We start from the raw sequence: 24441 nt of genomic DNA on the forward strand, positions 1-24441 counted from the left end.
AATTATGTAAGTTAAAACCCAACATTTGAATTTTAACTGACATAATTATTTGGGGAAGGATACATTCATACATGTTAGATAATTTCGGGTTAATGTAGCACACAATACCAAACTGAAGTCTTTTGTTACATAAAAAAAAGTTTTCTGATGTCTTTGGAATTTCAAGTGGAAGAAAATATTTATGGTTGGTTTTGTTGTTGTTACAGGTGTGCTTGAAATTTGATATAAAATACACATTGCTCTCTGACATTTTCTATCTTAAAATCCATTGCTACAAAGCTGGATAGATTTTGCTTTAGGCAGGGTGAAATCCCCATTGTGATTCATATTTTGAATAATGAATTATGTTTTATATAGTTAGGATTTTTACTGGTGCTTGGGGAATATTATATTTTTTAGAATCTAAGCTTGTTATTTATTACCCTATCCCAGGTGTCTGCAATCTACGGCTCTGGAGTCATATGCGGCTCTTTCATTCCCCTGTTGTGGCTCCCTGTCGGCTGAACCCACCACTGGCTGGCCCCGCTCCTCGGTCTCCCCTCCCAGTCACTCCTTGCTTGGCCTGAGAAAATAAGGGTGACGGTGGGGGATGGAGACTCGCTCCATATTCCAGAGCAGGACCCAAGTATCCCTGTAGTTGACATATCTTGCATGCGCTTCTTCCGGCCTTTGTTGGTGCTGTGCGCACCTCAGTCACTTGGGGAGATGCACGACTTGCTCTCCGCCCTGAGACACATCAGTTGTGGATGATGCTCTGCATCGTAATGGGTTCCAGGAGGAGGAGGAGACACCATCTCCCCCATTGTGAAGCACACTAAATTTAACTCTGCTGCGCATGGCGCTATGAGAGGAGCGGGCAGGCTATGAAGGTGACAAAAGCAGCGGCCTTGGTCGCAGCCAGGCTGAGCCAATGTCTTGGAGCGTAGAGCAAGTTGCGCATCTTCCCGAGCGACCAAGGTGTGAGCAGCACCAACAAGGGCTGGAAGAAGCGCCTGCAAGATATGGCAAGTGCAGGGATGCTTCACTCCTGCTCTGGAATATGGAGCGAGTCTCCATCAACCACTGTCACCATTACCTTCTCAGGCCAGGCGAGGAGTGACTGGGAGTGGAGGGCGAGGGGCGGGGCCAGCCAGTGGTGGGTTCAGCCAATAGAAAGCCACAGCAGGGGGATGAAAGAGCTTCATTATATCTGGGAACCTGAAATGACTCCTGATTTAAATATGGTAAAAAGCACCCAAAGAAGAAGAAAGAGCAACATCAGCAAAAAAGAAAAACACCAACCCCTGCCTGTTTTTGTAAATGGTTCAAGAGGGAACACACACGCACATACACACACACACACACACGCACACACACGCACACACACGAGACAGAGAGAGAGAGAGAGAGAGAGAGAGAGAGAGAGAGAGAGAGAGAGAAAGAGAGACAGAGAGGGAGAAAAAGAGAGAGAGAGAGAGAGAAAAAGAGAGAGAGAGAGAGCTGTTTCCCATAGAAAACACCAGGAGCCACAAAACCTGGGTAAGCGTGACTTGGTGGGACAGAGTGACGTCGAGTTGGCCATGCCCACCCAGGTTTTGTGGCTCCCGGTGATTTCTTTTCTGTGGGAAATGGGTCCAAATGGCTCTTTGAGTGTTTAAGGTTGCAGACCTCTGCCCTATCCTTTATTTCACTAAGTTTCTTTTTCCCTGAATGGGGAAAAATACAGAACCATAAAGCAAATAATTTTATCCAAATAGATGTTCTTTGGTGTATTGTAAAGGTTACAGATGAAATAAAATTATAAGGAAGAGTTATAGAGAAAAAAAAGTTATTTTATAAATTTAAGAATTCCACTCAAAGTCACATGTGGTAACAGTAGCAATCATAAGCAAGGGAATATGAAAACAACCTATTTAAAGCACAAAAGTGTTGAACAGGTTTCCATTACAGGCCCCTGTTTCTGTATGGCACTCTCCCCTCAATTCTAGCGGCTGCTGCTGCCCCCTTTTCCCTCTCCATTCCTGCTGCTGGGTGATCCCGTGTGAAGAAGGGGGCTAGCAGAAAGAGGAGAGTGTGAGGTTGCTGCATCTGGGACGAAGGGACCCAGGAAGCATCTGGATCTGGCTCATCCGGCTTCTCTTCCTCTCACAGCCAGCTTTCCCAGGCTAGCTTGATGCAGGCTTCCTCCCTAGGCCCCCGTCCGTTTCCCCCCGACAGCCACACAAAGCTAGGCAAAAAGCCAGCCCTCACTGGTGCCCAGCTTCACCAACAGCGGGCTTGGAAAGGGCTGCCTGCATCAAGCTAGACTGGGGAGGGAGAGAGTGCGAGTGAGCCAGCGGTGCTTCTCTCTAGCCTTCGCCCAAAGACCCACATTCACCAGGAGGTTGAAGTTGGAATTTCTGTCCCCTTCTGACCCACGCGTACCTTGGCAATAGGACTATTTCTCTCTGCTCCTTTTTCCTGTTTTGTCTGCCAGATCAGCGCAGGAGGACAAACCCAGCTTTGCTGCCCATTGAAGCTAGGAATCTCAAAGCCAAAAATGAACGTTTATGTTGTAGCCTGCCCAGGTGCTAGATGGCCTCCTGAAAACTCAGTCTCTCAAGGAGCCTGGCCGAACTTTTGTGCGCCACTTTCTGAGGCGGAGGGTGAGGTGGAGCTAACAGGTATCCAAGCAATTAGCCCAGCCGGCCAGCGGGGAAACGGGTCATCCCAACATTGGCAGCTCTGAAGGAAAAGAAACTGCTTTTTTTTTTGCTGAGCCAAGCTGGCACAGGGTTGTATTGTGGCTCCATGCCATAATGGCTTCAGGAGGAGGACAGGACCCCATCTCCCCCATTATGAAGCGTGCAAGTGAAAAAGTGAAAAAATTCAGTCAATCAATTCCAACTTTGCGAAATCTTTTTCTTTCGCGAGAAGTTGGAATTGATTGAATGAAATACAATGGAGAAACATGATTGGAGCTGGGCTGGGGCAACTGTGCGAGTGCCCACAGAGAGGGCTCTGTGTGCCACATCTGGCACGTTGCCATAGGTTTGCCATCATGGACCTATAGCAAATTCTTTGATCAACATCCTAAGCCCAAAAGATAAATAAGCATTTATCCTGGTAAGGTTTGATAGGCCACCATCAGCACAGTTAGGTTAATTTTTCGAAAAATGAAAAACTATAAAAACTGGTCAGGAAAGCAGTTCCACGATTATATGACAAAGGAGTGAAAAGGGATGTTGAAACAAGATATGGAAGGTGAAGAGATACTTTATAGTTTTTTAAAAAGATTTTTATTTTTATATATTAAAACATTTTTTAACTTTGTATTTTATATTCCTTTTAGCTTTTAAAATTGCTAACTGTATTTTACCCTTCTTATGCTGGTCTATGACCATAATAAAGATTTTATTTTATTTGAATATTGGAGTAAAATGGGTCTTGGGTGGATTATGCTTCTAGCTTCTTAAAATATTATTAATTTTGGCTAAAATAAAGCAATTGTATTTTCCTCAATGAGAACACTTTAATATAAATGTATAGGACAGCCTTCTGCAACCTGCAGTCTTCCAGGATATGGGATAATTATTATTTAGGTCAGCAGGTAATTGTGCTAGACTGGTATAAACTGCCTGGAATTGTAGATCTTGATGTGCTCAGTGTCAAAATTGTCACTAGATGGCAGTACAGTTTTATTTGTAACTATATGAGTTTAGAAGAATCCATCTGCATGGAATAGATGTGTGAAACAAAAATGATTGTGAACTGTGTTTCATTGCAGCTGTGGTGGGGAATTCAGTAGCCAGGGAAATAGCCTTTAGGATCTAGACAATATTTAAGATCTGAAGGCAATTGGGACTTATTTTGTAGTAATGGTGACAATACTATCCTTTCACTCCAGCAATTCTATAGACCAGCTCCTTCCAAATTTCTGATTGTGTAAGGGCTACTTTCAGTTTTATGCTATGGCTGGTGTCAGTTTTGGTAGTGTCTAGTCGCGGTGTTTAGGGAAGCTTGTTAAACTTGTATTAGAAATATGGGTCATTTGGACCAGAAAATATATTGCCATTTAAAATTAGGTGTCTTTGACAGAATGGACTTCCCAAATGGTTTAATATTTATGAAATTAGAATTTCACTTTGTTTCTTCAAGGAGACAGAGTTGATCTGGTTATATTGGAATTATATTTCATATATAGTTGCTATCAGTATATTATAAAATCCCCAACTGCATTTTATAACTTAGAGTATGTTAAAATAGAACGCTAAGTATAAGCTAATTAGATAACCATACAGGTAGATAGAAAGATAATATACTGACAGAAATAAAGACAGAGACAGACAGACATAAAGATAGAAGAACAGATATCTACCTATCACCTATTTACCTCAAAATATATTTGGGCGTATTTACATATGTTTATGGAAATTCCTTTATCACTTCCCTGGATCTTGCTGCCTCTTACCTTTTTAAAAAAATTCTTTTAACTTAGCTACAACATTGAATATTTAGGATCTAGCATCTAATATCTAATGTTTTCCCCAAGAATGCCTATGAACCTCATGTGGTCTCCAGAAGTTATGCAGAAAATAAAATGGTTCTTTGTCTAGAGCAGGGGTGTCAAACTTGCGTTGTCACGTTTTCCTTATGTGACGTATCATGACTTCCCCACCTTTGCTAAAACAGGGATGGGCTTGGCCAATGTGTGACACATCCAGCTCATTGGCCACAAATTTGACACTGCTGATCTAGAGGAGTGACAGACAAAACAGCAAGTAAGCCGGAGAGAGTATATCGGAAACCTAAATGCTGCCTTCTCATAAATGGTTATTTTGCCATAATCCACAATTTTGTGAGAAAGTTTACTGTGTGCTTGCAAAATTCCAAATTTATTCAAAAGCCTATTAGACTCCTGTTTTATTTTATCTTATTTTAGGTGCTGCCATAATGTATTATAAGGCCACTCAAAGACCCCCAAAGTCGTCTTCCTTTAAAAAAAATGTTTCATTTACTGAGATATAGCATCACATTTGTACAGGCAGAAGACACTTCTATTAATTCCATTTAATTTCACTAATTAAATCAGAGATGAATAAATCAGGGACTTTGGGACTACACATATAATAATAATAATAATAATAATAATAATAATAATAATAATAATAATAATAATAATAATAATAATAATAATAAGTGATGTTGACCGATTATATTTACCAAGAGCAGAGGGTGGTCGAGGACTCCTACAAGTAAAGCAGACTGTGGAAGAAGAAAAATGCAGCTTGAATGATTACATCCAGAAAAGTGAAGAACCAATGATTAAGGAAGTAAATAAAGGAGGCCTTTTGAAGACAACTAAAACAAAAGCAGAATATAAGAAGTAATTGAGCAGCGAGCTGAAAATTGGAAACACAAAGCTCTGCATGGCCAATACTTGAAAAGTATTGAAGGCAAAGCTGACCAGAAACTAACTTGGAACTGGTTAAGATCAGGAGTACTGAAAAAAGAAACTGAAAGCTTTATTTTGGCAGCTCAAGAACAAGCCCTAGCCACAAACTGTATGAAGGCAAAAATTCAACATGTTACCACCAACAGCAAATGCCGCCTCTGCAATGAGAAAGATGAGACAGTCGACCACCTGATCAGTGGGTGCAGCAAAATTTCACAAACTGACTACCTACAACACCATGACCGTGTTGCTAAAATCATTCACTGGAAATTGTGCCAGAAGTTTGGATTTGAGTACAGCAAAAACCACTGGGAACATCAGGTTGAGAAAGTTTTAGAGAATGAGAAACTCAGGATCTTGTGGGACTTTAGGATTCAGACTGACAGGCACTTGGTCCACAACACACCTGACATAACAATAGTTGAAAAGAAAAAAGTATGGTTCATTGACATTGCAATACCTGGTGATGCACGAATTGAAGATAAGCAGCAAGAAAAAATCACAAAGTACCGGGACTTACAAATTGAAGTTGAGCGACTGTGGAAAAAGAAATCGTGTGTTGTCCCGATTGTAATTGGAGCCCTCGGAGCAATACCCAAAGGGCTACCCCGCTATTTAGAAATTCTAAATTTGCCGGACTTGAACATTTTGACTCTACAAAAAACCACCTTACTCAGAACAGCTTACATCCTCCGACGATACCTTAACAGTTCCTAGGTCCTTGGTTAGGACTCGAGCTGCTGAGCTATTAATCAGCCTCAAAGGCTGTGAATCTCACTAAAGATTAACCAATAAATAATAATAATAATAATAATAATAATAATAATAATAATAATAATAATAATAATAATAATAATAATAATAATTTTATTTATATACTGCCCTTTTCCCGAAGGACTCGGTGCGGTGTACAGCCGAAATTAAAACATAAATATACAATATTATAGTTAAAATTAATTAAAATCATTAAATAGTTTTGGCCAAATTTTAAAACTCAAGATTGAAAACCCAATTTAAAATCATTCAGTTAGACAGCCCCACCTATCGGAACAGTAGGGTCTTGAGGGCACAGTGAAAGACCCGGAGGTCAAAGATGTTACGAATATCCGGGGGCAATTCATTCCAAAGGGCAGGAGCTCTGACCCCACTTCACAAAAAGGGACTCACATCTGGCTATCTGAGGAACAGTGGCCTCCCTTGGACAAAGACTTTCTGTAATAATTGCCGCTACTCCCACACCCCTCCCCTGGGCCCTCGGCTGATGAAATGCACGGAAGCCTGGAGGGCACATTTCAACTAGGGGAACCCCCCCCTCCTGGCCCAACCAGGTCTCCGTAATCCCAGCCAGGTCCATAATCCGCCATAATTGGCTCTCCCCTCTCAGCCTTCATAAATGATCAATTTATTTATTACCTTATTGACAGCAGCTCTCTATCTGAGCTTTTTCCCGGAGCCCAGTGCTTTTATAGTCAACAGAGAGCCGTATGCTAGCCTATGCTTCTCTAACTAGAGAGGACAATGGTGTAGGTTGTGTTTTGTCACTCTGTTGTTGTTTTTTTAAAAAAGAGGGGGGGGACTTATAGTTAAGCTTTATTTCGGACTTCGTAAACTTTTCTTTTTTGACACTCCAATATTGGCTGTTTACATCTGGTTATTGCCAGGGTTTTTTAAAAATAGTGTCGTATTCATGCTTACCAACCAAGCCAGTTACCATTAATTTATTTAGAAGTGCCTTTTATTGTTCAAAGCAAATTTCCAAGTGGGATTTTTAATGTGAAGCCAGCAGCAGTTGGTAGGATTGCAGTCTAAGCAAAAGAGCCAGATGAAATCTTTTGCTGCATGAGGCAAAGCCCAAGACACTCCTCTCTCCTTTTCATCCATCTGCTGCAGTTGAATAGGTTGCCAGCTGAGAACTGGAAGCTAAATCTTACTTCATCTCTGGAAGGGTGTGTGCTGCTTACACCTGAGAGCAACTGAGACCAGTTTAAGATAGACAGAGCAGCACAAGCAACACAAGACTGCATATAAACCTCTCTTTCACGAGAGAGACGGATTCAGGAAGAAAATTTAGGAGGCATATTTGGACAACTGCTATGAGTGTCCTTTTGGAGATACAAATTCAGAGGTTGGTGACATCACTATGTCACTGTCATGGCCTCATGCCTGGAAGGGGTGATAGTGTTTATATACATAATTATTCTCATCTTTTTTTTTTGTCTGACACTCTGCCTGTTCTTTGCACAAGGGACTGCTAATGTGGGGTCACTTCCTAAGGTCTTTCTTCTTAAGCACACACTTATCTAGAACACATGTAGAAGAGCCTTGGTGGCGCAGCAGACTAAAGCACTGTTAAGATAACACCAGCTGCCTGCAATTACTGCGAATTCAATTCTCACCAGGCTCAAGATTGACTCAGCCTTCCATCCTTTCGAAGGTAGGTAAAATGAGGACCCGATTTGTGGGGGCAATAAGCTGACTTTGTATAAAAAAGACACCGCTTGGGGGGGGGGAGGGCGAAAGCCCTCCTAAGCATGTATATACAAAAGTATGAAGGCTATTGCTTAAAAGCATTGTAAGCTGCCCTGAGTCTCCGGAAAAGGGCGGCATATAAATCAACCAATAAATAAATAAATAAATACTTTGACTCTTTGATCAGCTGTCTTTAAGCTTTGCCCACCGTACAGTGTAGTTCCTGTGGCTAAATCGCTTTTCTGTTTTAAGTCCTATTTTACTAATCCTCACTCAAGTTAGATTCTTGCTCTTATAATGTTCACATAGGAAGCTTCAACCTCCAGTGTGCCCTCTCATTTTTTTGACCATCTTGTAACAACAAAGTAAATTGCATTGTTATTCCTTTTGTTCAGAAAATAAGCTTAGAATTCCACCCCCTCCTGGTTTTCTTTTTATTTATACTTTAACTTTGTTTTCTTTTCCAGTACTACTATATATGGGGAGATAGGCAGATAGGCACTAAAATAAAATTCAAGCTTTTGAATTATAAAAGCTTTCATATTATGGGGCACATGAGGTGAGAAGAATCCAAAAATCAGGGTTGCAATGCAGCAAATTATCATTCTAATTTGTATTTTTTAAAAAATCCAGTCTTTTGCTTTCAGCAAAATGACTCCATATTGCAAACTTTAACAGAACAGATAAAATGCATTGTTAGAGATGATAATTTCTCCCCTATGGCTGCACCACTATTCTACTCCTCTCATCTCTGTCTTTTATCAAGAGAATACTGAAACTGTTTCTTCAGGCATATGAAGCATGAGCTGAAAAAAAGATGTATTTAATATTGCCTAAAACATAGCAAACTACTGAGAGAACTGTAAATTCCAATCAACTAAACCATTACTATAAATATGTGTGGTCAAGATGGAAAGTTGAATACTTTCCTTTGCATTTCCAGGGTTGTTAAACTGGTTAGAGTTTAAAAGAATAAAATGTTAATCCAGCCCTGTCATTTGCACAGTGAATCACAAAAGATTCTTTAAGATGCTGGCAATTTGAAAGGTGGATTAAGCAATAAGCATAAAGAATGCAGTTGAGAAAGGAGGTGGCAGCATATACTGTACATTCCAATGCAAAAAAGGTAGAGTATATTATGATTGGGGTTTTCTTCCTTTTGTTCCATCATGATTTTCTTTGCATCTTTTTGCTTTTCTTTCTTAACATCTCTTCATCTGACTCAGCGGTCACAAAAACTCCCAACAATTCTCATCATTCTTCACCATTAGAGATATTAGCTGAATGCTGGGATATGTACACCTACGACATTGGGAGAACTACAAGACACGCCCCCCCCCAACATTTAAGTATAGTAGATTTATTGGACACTTTCAGTGTGGCAATCTTGATCCTCCCTTCTCACAATAAATGGCAGTTTTCATCAAGATTCTGATTGTATTGTTAGGATGCCTCTGGAAAATAAGCACACTGCAAGTCCTGGTATCTAACATTGGATTGACAGAATTAAAAATCAGTTTAGTTGCTAAGGAGCATTACTATTGTCAGTTAGGATCTAAAATAATTGGAGTCACAGAATGAATTGTTCCTTTCTGATGAACAGTGAACACGATGGGAGTTTACCACAAGAGGTATTTTCCTTCATGTTGCAACTGAGTCTCCTTGCCAGAATATGTTGGTAAAGTGCCTGCAAAAACATGCTGTGTAAGCTCATGGCACTGAACAGCATCAGACATTGTGTAAGAACTGATATGAAGAGAACTAATATAAGAAATTAAAGAAGGAACATCCTGTGAGCATACTTTGTCAGAGTCCAGTCCGAAAAGTATGTTTCCTGGATGATCCTTCTTTAATAAGTCTAGTCTGAAACTCATTTAATGTTTGTAACATTTATTTACAATTCAATTTTTTAGATTAAAAAAAATCTCAATATTATTTTTATAAATAACTTAAGTCAGTGAGTGTACCTAATATTAACCAGCTTTTTTCAGACTGGAGCCTCCAGCTGTGTTGCACTGGATTTTTAATCACTTGAGTGCAAGATTGTGGATGTCTGGCATAAGCTCCTTTTGTGAAAGTCTGTGAAAGCTTTCCTTTTAGAAACCCTCTAAATTGGTACTAGAACTATTTCTCTAGAAATCCTCTAAATTGGTATTAGAACTATTTAGCATTGTGTCAAACAACTCAGACCTAATATTGAATCTTTTTTTTAAGGTAGTAAAGGAGATTTAGAGAAAGAGGGAAGTGGGCAGGTAGATTTATAATTGACTTAAGACAGAACCACAAAAGGTGTGGCTCTACCAGGGCTCTCAAATAATTATATTACCTAAGTGAAAACATCCTACAAACCTCTTTTTTATTCTATCATTATAATGTAAAATATATTAAGTATAAATGAATGATTAATTTACTGCCTTCTTATAACAAGGAAGCTGTCTCCCTCTCCCTGCATGAGATGAATCTGTGCCAGATCATAATACAAATTCAACTGTCCTTAATTCTAAGTCAGTTTTTAGTAACGAAATGGCCAAATATTGATATAATTCTTTCATGCAAAATAAAAACATTTTAAAAGCTCAGATGCAACTTCTCCTATATTTTTATAACTTGTTAACATAAATTGCACATTAAAGTACATGAGGGTCAGTTAGGACATCAACATTATTTTAATGCCTTCCCCTTTGTTGCTGGTCGCTTGGTTTTTTAATGGCACTAGAATAAGAATATATATATATATATATACATATATATATATATATATATATATATATATATATATATATATATATATATATATATATATATATATATATATATATATATATATATATATATATACATATATATATATATATATATATATATATATATATACATATATATATACATACATACATACATGTTTCAATTCTCCAAAGGCTTATAGTGCAGCATGCAACCTCTTGTATTCTCAGATCAAAAACATTCTTCTACTGTAATCTGAGAAAACATAGATGGGAAGATCTGACAGCTAACTCAAGAACTTGGCTCTGTGGCTGAAATTTGGATGGAGAACAGTGAGTCCTTCTTCTGTGGAGAAGAGGACAGCCTGAACCAAGTATTTCTGAAGGAAGCCAGGTGCAACAGAAGAATTCTCATTCTCCCAATGAACATCTGGGAGGAGCTTAGGCCTCACTGGGCATGGATGATGGTGGAAGCTATAGTAATGGCTTCGATTATTGAGATAGAAAGGCATCATAAAACAAATTCTGTACATAGGAATTCACAATTCCTATAGCTGCATCAATTGATGCATTCATATCAATTCATTCAATGGGGCATTCATATAGTATTTCTTTTTGTCATGTTTGGCTTATTATTGAATTTCAGTTGTTTAAGTTAGTTACATTTGAATACATCAAAAATAATTAAACAATTAAAACTGAGTGCATTGTTACAGTGTAAATTCACAAATGAACTGTGTCATCCTGCCAGAAGAAATTGAGTGGTGGTTGCAGAGTGATAGCAAATTGATGGAGAACACTGTTCTAGTATTATCTTGACTAATACTTAGGCTGCCTTGCCAATGTTGAAGGCAATACATGGGAAGGGTTCTTTAGAAGGACAGATCCTGAAGCTAAAGCTCAAATATTTTGGCCTCCTAATGAAGACTCATTGGAAAAGACCTTGATCCTGGGAAAGATTGAAGGCAAAAAGGAGAAGGAGATGGCAGAGGATGAGATGGCTAGATAGTATCAGCGATACAATAAGCATGAATTTGGGCAAACTCCGGGAGACAATGTAAGACAGGAGAGCCTAGCGTGCTATGGTTCATGGAATCACAAAGAGTTGAATATGACTTAGCAACTGAACAACAAACACATGGGAAGTCTGTAGAGATTCTCAGTCATCCAGGTCATGGTTGTCCCAAAGGTGCTTTTTCAGGAGGCAACTGGACTTCCTTGTTTTTTCTTTTGAAATCCTTCCATTTCCCACTATCCTATCAGAGCTGAAGAAGCTTCTTGGATGAGAAGCAAAATGTGTTCAAAAGAAAAAAACAAGAAAGTCCAATTACCTCCCAAAAAAACACCTTTGGGTCAAATACATGGGAAGGAGAGCGGAATTTTCTTGTCTTCTGCCTTTAGTAGCAAAATTCAATTTGTGGATTCTAATTGTATTAGATTATAAAAAGATAAAGATTCCCCTCGTACATATATGCTAGTCATTCCCAACTCTGGGATGAGTGGTGCTCATCTCCGTTTCAAAGCCACAGAGCCAGTGCTGTCTGAAGACATCTCCGTGGTCATGGAGCTGGCATGACTAAATGCCAAAGGTGCACAGAATGCTGTTAGCTTCCCACCAAAGGTGGTCCCTATTTTTCTACTTGCATTTTTTATATGCTTTCGAACTGTTAGGTTGGCAGAAGCTGGGACAAGAAATGGGAGCTCACCCTGTTACGCGGCACTAGGGATTCTAACCGCTGAACTGCTGACCTTACGATCGACAAGCTCAGCATCTTAGCCACTGAACCCACCACGTCCCCATAATTTATAGCCAGTGATAATGATGGCAGTTCATACTCAGTTATAACCAGTAAGCAAATTTACTAATATAATTGATATATGAAAATCTAAATTCTTGATGACTGAAATTCCACAATAGCTTGAGCAGTAATGACAAATGAATTGAATGGTCCTATCTGTTTGATTAGTACAAATTTTTTTGCTTCCTTTTTGTCTGGTTTCTGGGGGAGGGTATTTTTTTCTAAGAAAATTTATTTAAGTTCATTTTAGGGTTTACTATTTTCAGGTACAGTTTGGAGTATGCAAAATGGGATAGGTTGCCAGTAATAAGTTCTTGTAGCATGAGTGGAGTGGTTTCTCATTCAAAGAGATTGCTAACTGGCAATATGAATTAATCTTGTCAGGGTGTGGGTCTGTACTACCTCCCATTGGATTGTTGCAATTGCTATAGCCGGAAAAGTTGGGCAGGGCTCCCGTAATTCTGGGATTGCAATAAGAAAACGAAAGCTGATGCATCTATGGAAACTCTGTCTTTGGTACAACCGTTAAAGGTAAGACAAGACCAGTTTATAGTTGGTAATTCTAAGTGTCATTTCTGGTAAAGCATAGCGTATCCTTAATTTCTGTTTGCTGTGCTATAAACATTTGTGGTAAGAACTCTTTCCGTATTTGTGCATTTTAATTATAGATTTGGCTGAAAACACCCTCCTACATGTTGGAGTATCCTGCTGAACTAGTTTGTACCTTTAAAAAAAACATATGGAACCAATGCTTTGTTTGTAGAGAATAAAATCCATCATGCAAAATAAGACACAAGCTTCTCTCCAATTATGCTGAAAATTGCAGTACTTGATCAGTAAAACTGAAAAAGGGGTCTAAGCAGGACAAACTGAAGTGTGTTTTTGCATTTGCATCATACCACCAGCCTTCATTACATTAGTGTGTGCAAGTTGAATGGCATCTAGGATCCAAAGATTCCTATGTGCCCCCCTCTCTCTCTGTCTCTCCCCTCTCTCTCTCTCTCCCCCCACCCCAATCACATTTATATGGCTGCCACTTTTTTTTTTTTGGATTTATATACCGCCCTACTCTTGAAGGACTCAGGGCGGTGAACAGCCAAAAGATAAAACACACATAATACAAAATTTAAAAAACAATGTAAAAACACATTAAATAATTTGGCCCAAACAAATTAAAACCCCCTATTGTTTTAAAACAAATTTAAAATTAACAATTAAAAGGAAGTTAGGCTAGGCCAACCTGTTGAAATAGAAAGGTCTTGAGGGCACGGCGGAAAGTGCATAAATCTGGGATCCTCCATATCTCCGGGGGGAGCTTGTTCCAAATGGCAGGTGCCCCCACAGAGAAGGCTCTCCCCCTGGGGGCTGCCAGTCAACACTGTTTGGCTGACGGCACCCTGAGAAACCCATCTCTATGGGAGCGTACTGGCTGGTGAGAGGCTACTTCACCAAAGATAACTCTGGGTAAAACACAACAAACCAGTGGTGAAGTCTGAACCGGTTTACTACCAGTTCACTGGCCGTGCATGTGCCAAACACGCACTGCATGTGTGCATGTGCAGTGAGCACCAAACATGAGCTGCACATGCGTGCGCGCAGTGCGCACCAAAAGGAGGCTTGGGAAGGTAAGTAGAACAGCATGCAGAGTGGGGGGGGCGGGATCAGCTGTGGCGCACGTGGGAACCTTTTAAAAAACTTTTTAAAAGCATTTTTTACTACCGGCTCGGGCGAATAGGTAGTAAAAAATGCTTTAAAAAAGTTTTTTTAAAAAGGTTCTGACGATCGCACAGCACAGCTGTGATCGTCAGAGCCTTTTTTTAACCTCCCCCTCCCCCTGCTTTTTAAAGCATTTTTAACTAGTAAAAAATGCTAAAAAAGTAAAAAAAAAAAAAGTTCCGTGTGTGGCTCAGCTGATCGTCAGAACTTTTTTTTTTTTTACATTTTTTACTACCGGTTCGGTGAACCAATAGCATTTCACCCCTGCAACAAACATTCCAGAACAATAAGGATCATACCCTCCATTTGATGATACATGACACCTGAGCCTGCAGGTGTTTTATTTTTTATTTTTGGAAAGAATCCAGGCAATTTTTTTTTCTTTAGAACAATTATGTGAGTGAAGAAAGCAGGAGTACAGGTCCCCCACAGCCACATTATTTTGATTTAATAATGTTAGTCATCATTGTCAACCCATCATTGTTCTTTTTGTACTATGTCAATCTCTTTCTGGTGAACAGGGAACATCAGAGTCCTTGAGAATAAGCCTTTTCTGTAGGGACTGAGGATTTTCTGATCCTTGCTGGGCTTAGAGGCTGCACTGATAAGGGAGGAAGAGTAGAATGGGTGGAAGGAAGAGGGTGATAGCAGACACAAGTTGATGACAGAGAGAAAACTTGAGGTTAAAAAAAACCTCCACAGCCTGACTTCCCTAATCAGGGCCTGTAAAAACAGCCTAATTATTCACTGTAGGTTCACCTCAAACCAGCACTGTGACCACTCAGAAACTGAGCCACTCAGTCAAGCTGGAAGCTGCAATTCAGCAATAGCTTGACCTCCTGATGACCCTAACTAGAAGGTCTACACAAGCCCACAGATGGAAAGGGAAGAAAGGTTGGGATTCCAGATCAACAATCCAAACAATGGAATCCAACCTGAATGGGAACTCCTGAGAAACATAGGAGAACTCCAGGCATCTCATCCCCCTTCACAAAAATATATTTTCAACTGGAGAATCTATTTTCAGGTAAAAGAGTTACCAAAGAATGATATACTGTGCCTGTACTGAATTATCAAACATGGATCTGGATTAATTGTTCCCCTTCAAAGCCCTGCAGAGCTTTGAATTGCTATCCTGTATCCTGAGGAGGGCACCAGATGCATCAGCATGCATATACCCAGCGATATTGCTTGTGTCTTTTGCTGGCCAGGGATGTATGCTGATGGTCACCTTTGTGCCTGTTGCATTGAATGCCAAAACAAACAAACAAACAAACAAAAAAAAAAACACAGTGAGAAGGTTTTATTTCTTCTCCCTGCAAGCAAATTACTAACTCAATGGCAAGAGCTTTTTTCAGAGCTCCGATGAAAGGACTAACAAAACAAAATCTTGGTAACAAAATCTTGATATTTGGACATGCCCTCTCCAAGAAAACCTGGCATCTTAATTTACTTAAAGAATGGTGAAGCTGTAATAATGGTGGAATAAACTTTACTGATTAGTCAAATTGACCATACTGAGACAGTGGATGTTAGCCACTATAAGATACGATGAAATGAAATAAGGTAAAATTTAGCAAAGTAAGATAAAGTAAAAATAAGAGTTAGGGGTACTGTACCTTTTTCCAATAAAGGTGTATCACTGCTTCAAAAATGGGTAGAACCCTCAGTCTCGTTCCAGTTTGATGGAAGGGTGGGTCCCTGAGAGAGAAGACAATGTGGTATGGCTCTGTGTCCTCTGTTTACCTTATGTAAATTAAGTTTGCAATTGCTTTCATAAGATTAGATGGGCTGGCTCTATTCTTATACATTTGCATCATGGAGCAATCATTGGAAAACTAGGGCATCAGTTTCTGTTCCTACTTTTCTACTATTAATTGTTCCCCTGCAATGCAGAGCTCTGAATTGGCTATAGTATATCCTGAGGAGGGCACAAGGTGCATGCATGCATATACCCAGCCAGATTGCTTGTCTTTTGCTGGCCAGGAATGTATGCAGATGGTCACCTTTGTGCCTGTTGCATTGCAGACCAAACAGTGTACAGTATGGTGTTTATATAAACTAGCTTATTCCCTCAAATGTTGAGGAAAACTTACCCATTGTCTACGTCTGTTTGTGAAATAGGAAGGTCTCCTATTGGTTTTTGTGTCAGGTCGCAAAACATCTGGGCTACGTCCTGCACACCAGACTTTAAAAAGGTGCTGTCCATCATTTCATACAGTTCTGCTTTCTCACCCACATAAATGATTAATTAATATAAGCTTTACAATGCATCCCTCTAGTACTTATCACATATTTACATGTGCAATAAGTAAGTGGTTTGGGATTTAAAGTTGCCACCCAACAGTACAGATACAAATTCATATAGTTCTGCTTTCTCTTCCATATGATTGAATAATTAAGGTAAGCTTTATAATGCATCTCTTTAGCACTTATCTTGTGCTTACCATCCAACTGTACAGATTTTTAATTAATATAATATAATATAATATAATATAATATAATATAATATAATATAATATAATATTATATTATATTATATTATATTATATTATATTATATTATATTATATTATATTATATTATATTATATTATATTATATTATATATATGTAGGTTTTTGGTTATTCGAGTTTTCTCCCGCGTAAAATTGGAAGTGTCTTGGCGACATTTCAACGAAGTCTCATTCGTCATCTTCAGGCTGCTGTTTTTGGCTTTGTGCAGCACGAAGCCGAAAACACCAGCCTGAAGATGACGAATGAGACTTCGTCGAAACGTTGCCAAGACACTTCCAATTTTACACGGGAGAAAACCCGAATAACCAAAGACCTACATACAAACACCCGCTATAACCTCAGAAAACACACACACACAATTTTTTTCAGTATTTTGAGCATTTTTGTGCTTCACAGAACTTTCTAAAAATCAGGATCTTGAAAATCTCCTTAAGCATTAATTATGAAGTAGTTTTGAAAAACGTTTTGGTCTGAAGAATATGCACTCGTTAAGGACTTTTTGTACACAAGGAGTCTTGACTATTCTTGACGTTGCATGTGAATATTTTAGTACGCAATTAGAATGCTTTGTTATTATTGTTTCAGGCTATGCTAAATCACCCTGGCAACTCATTTTGATGTTAGAAAGGTCATATCTGTCTGAATTTTCCTTCTTGAAAAATAATGTAATCTTCTCTGCTATTTTTCAAAACTACTTTATTAATATTGCTGCAAATATTTGAAATGTATTTCTTGTGAGTTTAGAAGAACAGAAAAAGAAGACAGATTAAATTGGAGACTTATGAAGGGAAATTCCAAAATATTTTTCTATGTTTGCTCAGGGTGCAAAACAGAAGACCATCAAAAACCAGTTTTATCACTGTAGCTCAGTGGTAAAAATTATATTCTGCATGTGGAAATTTCAAGATTTGGTACCAAACTCTCCAGACACAGATATACATACCTATTATGCAATTGTCTCTCAAGATAAGCAATATTATGGAGAGGTCAGAAAATGTGTATGAACTCATAAGCCCCCCAAAAGTGGATAAGAAAAATAAATGTTAGCTAGAACTAGTTTATATTGTTATAATTCACAATACCTCACTACAACATTTTATCTTTGTAAGCCTCAAGCGGCAGAGGTAGAGGACTTGGTTCACATCCTATTTGACTGCTGTTTGTATAAGAGGGTGAGAGACAGGTACATTGGTCTATATACTAAATGAGTGACCCATTGGAAACCCCATATCAAACAACTTACCTTATGTGCAGCCAGAATTTGAAAATAACAATTAACATGGCACAGTATCTGAGCAAAATGATCCGGTTGAGATCGGCATACGTGGGACTGATTGGGGTAGATTGTAGGGATGATATTAAAATATAATTATCTTATTTTATCCATATTTTTATTCTAAATTTATATCTATATATTATGTCTTATTTTATTTTATCTCATTGTAATATTTTATGTAATTTTATTGCATTTTACCTTATCTTTTTTATTGTACTTACAGTGGCTGATACTAATATAGTTGAGTGAATAATCAATGATCAATAAAATAAAGTAAACCTGTATTGCTACCATTATATCCATACATGATTTTACACATTAGCTTTTGTCCTTTAATTTTAACCCTTTTAAGGTTTTCATTAATTTTATCCAGCGATGGCTTTCTTGGTCTTCTCTTTCATCTTGACTTGTTTATTCTATCTCCATGTATTTGTTCCATAATTCCATTCTCGATTATTCTCTGCTTTTATAAATAATTGTAAACTCTTTATACTTGTTGTTTTGAATTCAATGAATTAGAGTTCAGTGAATTCTCCATTCATTCAGCAATCATCGACTCTTGATCCTATCTCTCGTTCCATTCCCACTGCATTCATAACTCCCTTGGACTTTGATACATAAATTATAAGATCCACAATACTTATCACTTCTTACAATGTATTAACATTCATAGCAAATTTAAGTTCCAGCCAACAATATCATCTCCATTCACTTCAAATTGTATCCTTACAATTTATATTGGCATTGTTTCCTGATTGCTTATTTGTACCCTATGACTATCATTAAGTGTGATTCTTGATGAATGTATCTTTTCTTTTATGTACACTGAGAGCATATGCACCAAGACAAATTCCTTGTGTGTCCAATCACACTTGGCCAATAAAAAATTCTAATTCTAATTCTAATTCAAGTACAGCCGTGAAGTGGTCCTTGAAATCTAAAATGGCTTAGAGCAAACAGGGATAAGTAACCTGTTGTTTTTGGATCACATGTATCCTCCTAGAATCTTTTTGTTTTTTGCATTCTTCAGTTGGGTGAAGCTGAAATACTTTTTGCTGGAGAACTGAGGCAGGTTTAAGGGGTGATATTAATCAAAATATCATCCCTTAAAATCTGCAGAGACTTAAGATACCCAAGGGCACTCATAACATGCTTTATCCATTAGAAACCTGTGCCACACTATAACTTCTTCTCCAAATTGCACTGATTTTTCTCTTGTTTTTTTTTTCTTGTTATGACTTAGAAGATTCCTTTCACTCTTTCAAGATCTGGGGTGGGTTCAGTTTGGTACTTATTATAGGTCCCAATGAATACAATGGGACAAAACTTAGCTTCATTCTGATTTAAATCCAGCCATTTACAATGGAAATTAAGAGCAGCTGTTTTTGACTGAATCCAATAGAGAAAGAGACTTGTACCTGTTTCAGTTTGCTTAAAGGAACAAAAACTCTCTGGATAGCTTTCAGAAAACTATAGCTAGATTTGTTATTCTAGGATGAATTCCAACCTTGCACACATTTTATTTGTGTGGAAGCCCAGATCAATCCAAAGAGACTGACCTGAGAAAGCGCAGCTTTGATTAGGTTGACCTGATGGCAAAGAAATTAAGGTTTGGGCAGTACACCACATCAATTAAAAGAATATGCTGCAGGGTTACAACAAACTAGACTTCGGTCAAATTGACCATACATTTGGCTAGCATATAAAAGGGTGCTCTAGCTATTCTACCTCATTGGATGGAGTCCAATGGACTTCTTAGAATAATTAATTGGCCTTTTTCAACCATTCTGAATATACTTCAAATATAGGTCCTAATTTTGGAAAATAGGAATGCACTATTTATGGGGAGCAGGGAACTGCCTATTCAGTGTTGAAATAAATAGATGGATCAACAGTTTTCATTCAAGATAATAAAACAGGGTTTTTTCCCCCCATTATTTTGGATCCTTGACCTCAAATGAACCTCAAAAGTAATGGAAAAAATTTAGTTACATCTGATTTAGAGTATAATGGGAATAAGGGATGGCAGCGTAAATGAAAATTTTCTTTTGCACCTTTCAATATTTTAAAAAGGACAAATAGCCTTTATTCTTTTCTATTCTCTACAACATAGCAGATTAAATTTTTTTGTCTGGCAACCAAATAAATAAAAACCCCATTCTTGCAGACAAATGCAATGTTACTATGAAACTTTTCTGGAAGGAAAAGTAGATTCCCAGAGTTGACAGTTTTGGACAGCATTATGTATGTAACATATATTATTATTGTCAGTATTATTAATATTATTATTAATATTATTGCTTAGGTGTCAAATTCACACATTTCTCAAGAATTAAAAAGCCTATGTAATTACTACTGAAAATGCTGAAATATAAACAATAATAAAGACATTTTGGCAATCTTATTAAGACATGAGCTATTATTATTTTTTTAGCAATATTAAAAACATGTTTTTAATGGATTTATCTTTGTTGAAAATTAGATGGTGAAATCCAATGTATGGGAAAATTAATTTAGACAGGCAGTACAGCGGAAGAGATTGCCTTGTTGTCTCTCTACAATTCACTGTAGGCTTTTTTCTATTTCAAAAGTACAGTGAGAATAAAGCTGCATGCATCTGATGAAGTTGACAACAATCCTTAAAAAGTCAGCTCTATAGAATCTTTGTCAATCTTTAAGGTACTCCAAGATTCTTAGTCAATCACACAATTTTTACATAATTTATTTTTATAGTAATTTAATTAAACATTATCATTAAAAAGATAAAAACAAAGCTTAAACTTTTAAAAATTGCATAATGTCTAATCCCTAGTCAGCTTTTCATATTTTGCAGAGCCATGAATAGATGGAAACTTTCCCTTTTTTCTGCATTACTTACCAGAAGCAAAATCATTCCATCTGCCACATGTGATGGCTTTGCAATGAAGATTAATTTGAGAAAAAAATTCTAAAGTTCACCTGTGAGGCAGAATTGTTCAGTGGGAAAGTCTGCAAAGTTTTTTCACTGACTTTGCCTCTGTTTCAAATGAAAACCTACCTTGAACTTTTTGCTTTCCTTCTGAGTTAAGAAAGACTGTCCAGCTGTAGTAGCATCTGCCTGGAGGCACACATCAGTTTCCTTTCCCTTGGAACAGAGTGGGGAGGTCCGTAATGGTTTCTGGCCATATATCAGCTGGAGTGAAGAGACAGGAAAGGGAGGTGAATGGGGGAAGAGCTCTGATTTTGCAAACCTGTACATTTAAGAATGTAGACAGTATTTCCCAACAATGATGTTGGGAAAATCCCTTTCTCGACTGTTGGTTGGTTGTGGGCAAGGCTTAGTCAGGGTTTCTTCCTCCACAGTGAGTGAAATGTTTTGGTGCCTCGCCTGCTCTTGTTCAACCTTTCCTCTTCTATTATGCACTTGAAATATGATCAAACAATGCTCTGACCACAAAAACAATCCTGTTTGCTTTTTCAGTCCAGTTGTTTTTAGAGGGAGAGGATTGCTTAGAAGGAAGACCAAGGAGAACACAAATTTCTTTCACGGATATATGCTGATTTGCATAATGAGTTCTCCAGCCTGGTTCCTGTAGGCAGTTGCGTGTATGCAGGCCCTTTCTTGGTGCCTGACCGCACTATATGCCACTGTATTGTTTAGTTCTTATAAAATTAAAATAATGCATGGCTCCAAAAAGAAAGGAAAATACAGGTTAGTATCATGTGGCATTCTGTGGACAATCAAGTCCCACCCCCACCCTGAGAAACCAATGTTGAACTGTTCCATAAAAGGGAGCAGCCTAAAATGTTGGGAACCCTTCATATAGATACACATTGACGACCAACCAATATAATAGAAATTCAGTGTGATATAAGCTGCAAACAAGAGGCATGCACCTGCTGCAATGGACGATAAAAGACACTCTTCCCTGTTCCTACGGCTCTTCACCTGAATTGCTATTAGGCTGCACAACTCATTAAACAGCAGATACTTTTTAAATGGACTGTCTTCCATAAGGTAAGACATGTGGCTTCTGTATGTGCTTGTGTGATGTATTCCTTTAGTTTGTTTACTTTTATTCTGATTCTGTTTTATATTCCACTCTCCACTCGAAAAGCTCACGACAGAAAATATAATTCCACTTCAAATTTTATCCATATAACAACCTTGTAAGATATCTTAGTCTCTTAGAGGAAGACTTGCATTGGTTGCCAGTTGCCCTCCGGGTGAGATTCAAGGTGCTGGTGATGACCTATAAAGCCCTACATGGCTTAGCCCTAGGATATTTGGCGGACCATCTGCTGCCAGCAACAGCTGCCCATCGCCCGGTGCATTCTCACAGGGAGGGTCTGCTCCGAGTGCTGTCAGCTAGACAGTGTCGGCTGGCGACCCCCAGGGGTAGAGTTTTCTCTGTGGGCATACCCACCCTTTGGAATCAACTTCCCCTGAGCTCCGGTTGGCTCCTGACCTTCGCACCTTCTGCCGTGAATTAAAAACATGGTTGATCACATCGCCCAGCCTGGACTGAGAGGGTTTTTAGATTTTGCGGGTTTTAATATAAATTATATACGTACATTTATGTACTTTATATTTTTAACTGGTTGTTTTATTGTTGTGAGCCACTCTGAGTCCTCGGAGATAGGGTGGCATATAAATTTTATTAAATAAATAAATAAATAAATAAATAAATAAATAAATAAATAAATAAATAAATAAATAAATAAATAAATAAATAAATAAATAAATAAATAAATAAATAAATAAATAAATAAATAAATAAATAAATAAATAAGATAAATTTTGAACTCTGTGCCCTTGCTTCCTTCAAAAGGTATGGGCCTTTAGTTGTCATGCCTTAAGTATGACTATTTTTTTTTTTGCAGAAAAATGTATGATTACATAGTGTTAAAGTATGCAACTTGTTACAGTTGAATATTTAATGTCTCCTACAACTGTCATTCTTTTTTCTTACTTATGAATTTTTCATTCAGATTTGAACTGGTGTCCCTTAGGAGACCATAATCACAACTCTGTTATATAACAATCTCTTGCAACCTCATATTCAGCAGAGATATGATGTGCTATACATCATTTGAGTCACATGAATATATCAAATCTTCTAAGATAATTGCTTTCTAGGGAGAAAGTACAGGTAATCCTTGATTTACAACTACAATTTCTGTTGCTAAGTGAGTCATTTGTTAAGTAAGTAAGAGCTTACTTATTGTTGCTATGTAAGACCTTGTAAATTTTTGCCTCATTTTACAACTTTTCTTGCCACAGTTGCTAAGTGAATCACAAGTTAATTTAATTTAATTTAATTTAATTTAATTTAATTTAATTTAAGTTAAGTTAAGTTAAGTTAAGTTAAGTTAAGTTAAGTTAAGTTAAGTTAGTAACAGGGTTTTTAAGTGAATCTGGCTTGCCCATTGACTTTGCTTTGTCAGAAAGCCACAAAATTACATGACCCTGGGATATTGCAACCGTCATAAATAGATGCCAGTTACCAAGCATCTGAATTTTGATCACATGACCATTGGGATGCTATAATGGTCGTAGGTCATAAGTAACTTTTTCCACTGCCTTTGTAACTTTAGAGGTCACTAAATAAACTTTTGTAACTCAAGGACTATCTGCATGCTGAAACAGCTACAGGTACACTTCATACCATTTTTCTTCGTGTTTGGAAAAAAACATAATTCAGTGGTAAGGCTATTCACTACATCAGTTTTAAAAGCCAAAGATACCATGGATTTCTTTCTTTCTTTTTCAAGTGATATTTTAAAATAGATTTTGTTTCAACAAAGATGGCAGCAATTAAAGGAATGTGCTGCTATATATCATTCTGGCCTGTGGGTAAAAGTATAAATTCATTAAACCTATACAAAAATATGTAAAGTTCAAAATATACTCGAGGCACTAAAAGATATATATATATACTTGAGAACATGGATTGCCATCTACCAAATGTAAACCAACTATAGATCTCTACTAGACATTACTGTATTTTACAGGCTGTTGCTCTGACCCCAGTGTTCCCATCATAAATTCTTCTTTGAAGTTCTACAAAAATACCCGTTTCACTTTCTGGAAAAGGCAAATAATAAGGTTGGTTTCCAAAAGTATTATTGTAATGGTTTAAATCAATAAGAAAGTAGTAATCTCAGGTGAAATGAAAACTAAAAAGAGTGAGCATGCAGTTCAATGTAATAGAATTATTGCTTTTGAATTGTAGTAACTATAATTGTTTCATAAATAAGGGGATACATAAACTCCCTTTCTCCATGTGCACACAAATTTGATTATGTGTATCTGAATAGGGCTACTCAAGAAATTATTTGCTAATGCAAATATTCATTAAGGCTTTTTTAAACTTAGTGTAGAATTTCGGTTTATTTATTTTATTTATTTATTTTTCATATTTGTATACCGCCCTACTCCCGAAGGACTCAGGGCAGTGAACAGCCATAATAAATACAAATACATATAGAAGTTAAAAACTATTAATTGATTGATTAATAATTAATTAAGAGGTTGATTAATCTCCTGT

At 37.6% G+C, this 24441-nt stretch overlaps 1 protein-coding gene and 1 long non-coding RNA gene across 5 annotated transcripts in view; one reads left to right on the forward strand and one right to left on the reverse strand.

Annotated features, from left to right (window-relative positions):
- STEAP4 (STEAP4 metalloreductase) overlaps window positions 1–21096 on the reverse strand; it is a 30539-nt gene extending 9443 nt beyond the window's left edge. The window contains exons 1-3 of one of the 3 annotated variants that reach the window (XM_060684528.2): window positions 20949–21069; window positions 15740–15821; window positions 5182–5223 (exon numbers count right to left, since the gene is read on the reverse strand). The gene's annotated coding sequence lies outside the window, so the exon portion shown is untranslated. Of the gene's footprint in view, window positions 1–5181; window positions 5224–15739; window positions 15822–20948 lie in introns of all 3 variants that reach the window. The other 2 variants (XM_034402348.2, XM_034402350.3) reach the window with 2 other exon arrangements.
- The window catches only part of LOC117655184 (uncharacterized), a 75355-nt gene that overhangs the window by 21908 nt on the left and 29006 nt on the right, over window positions 1–24441 (forward strand). The gene's annotated exons all lie outside the window — the stretch shown is intronic.

The sequence above is a fragment of the Pantherophis guttatus genome, chromosome 4 (genome assembly GCF_059756535.1).
Source record: "Pantherophis guttatus breed Tessera chromosome 4, ASM5975653v1, whole genome shotgun sequence".
NCBI lineage: Eukaryota > Metazoa > Chordata > Lepidosauria > Squamata > Colubridae > Pantherophis > Pantherophis guttatus.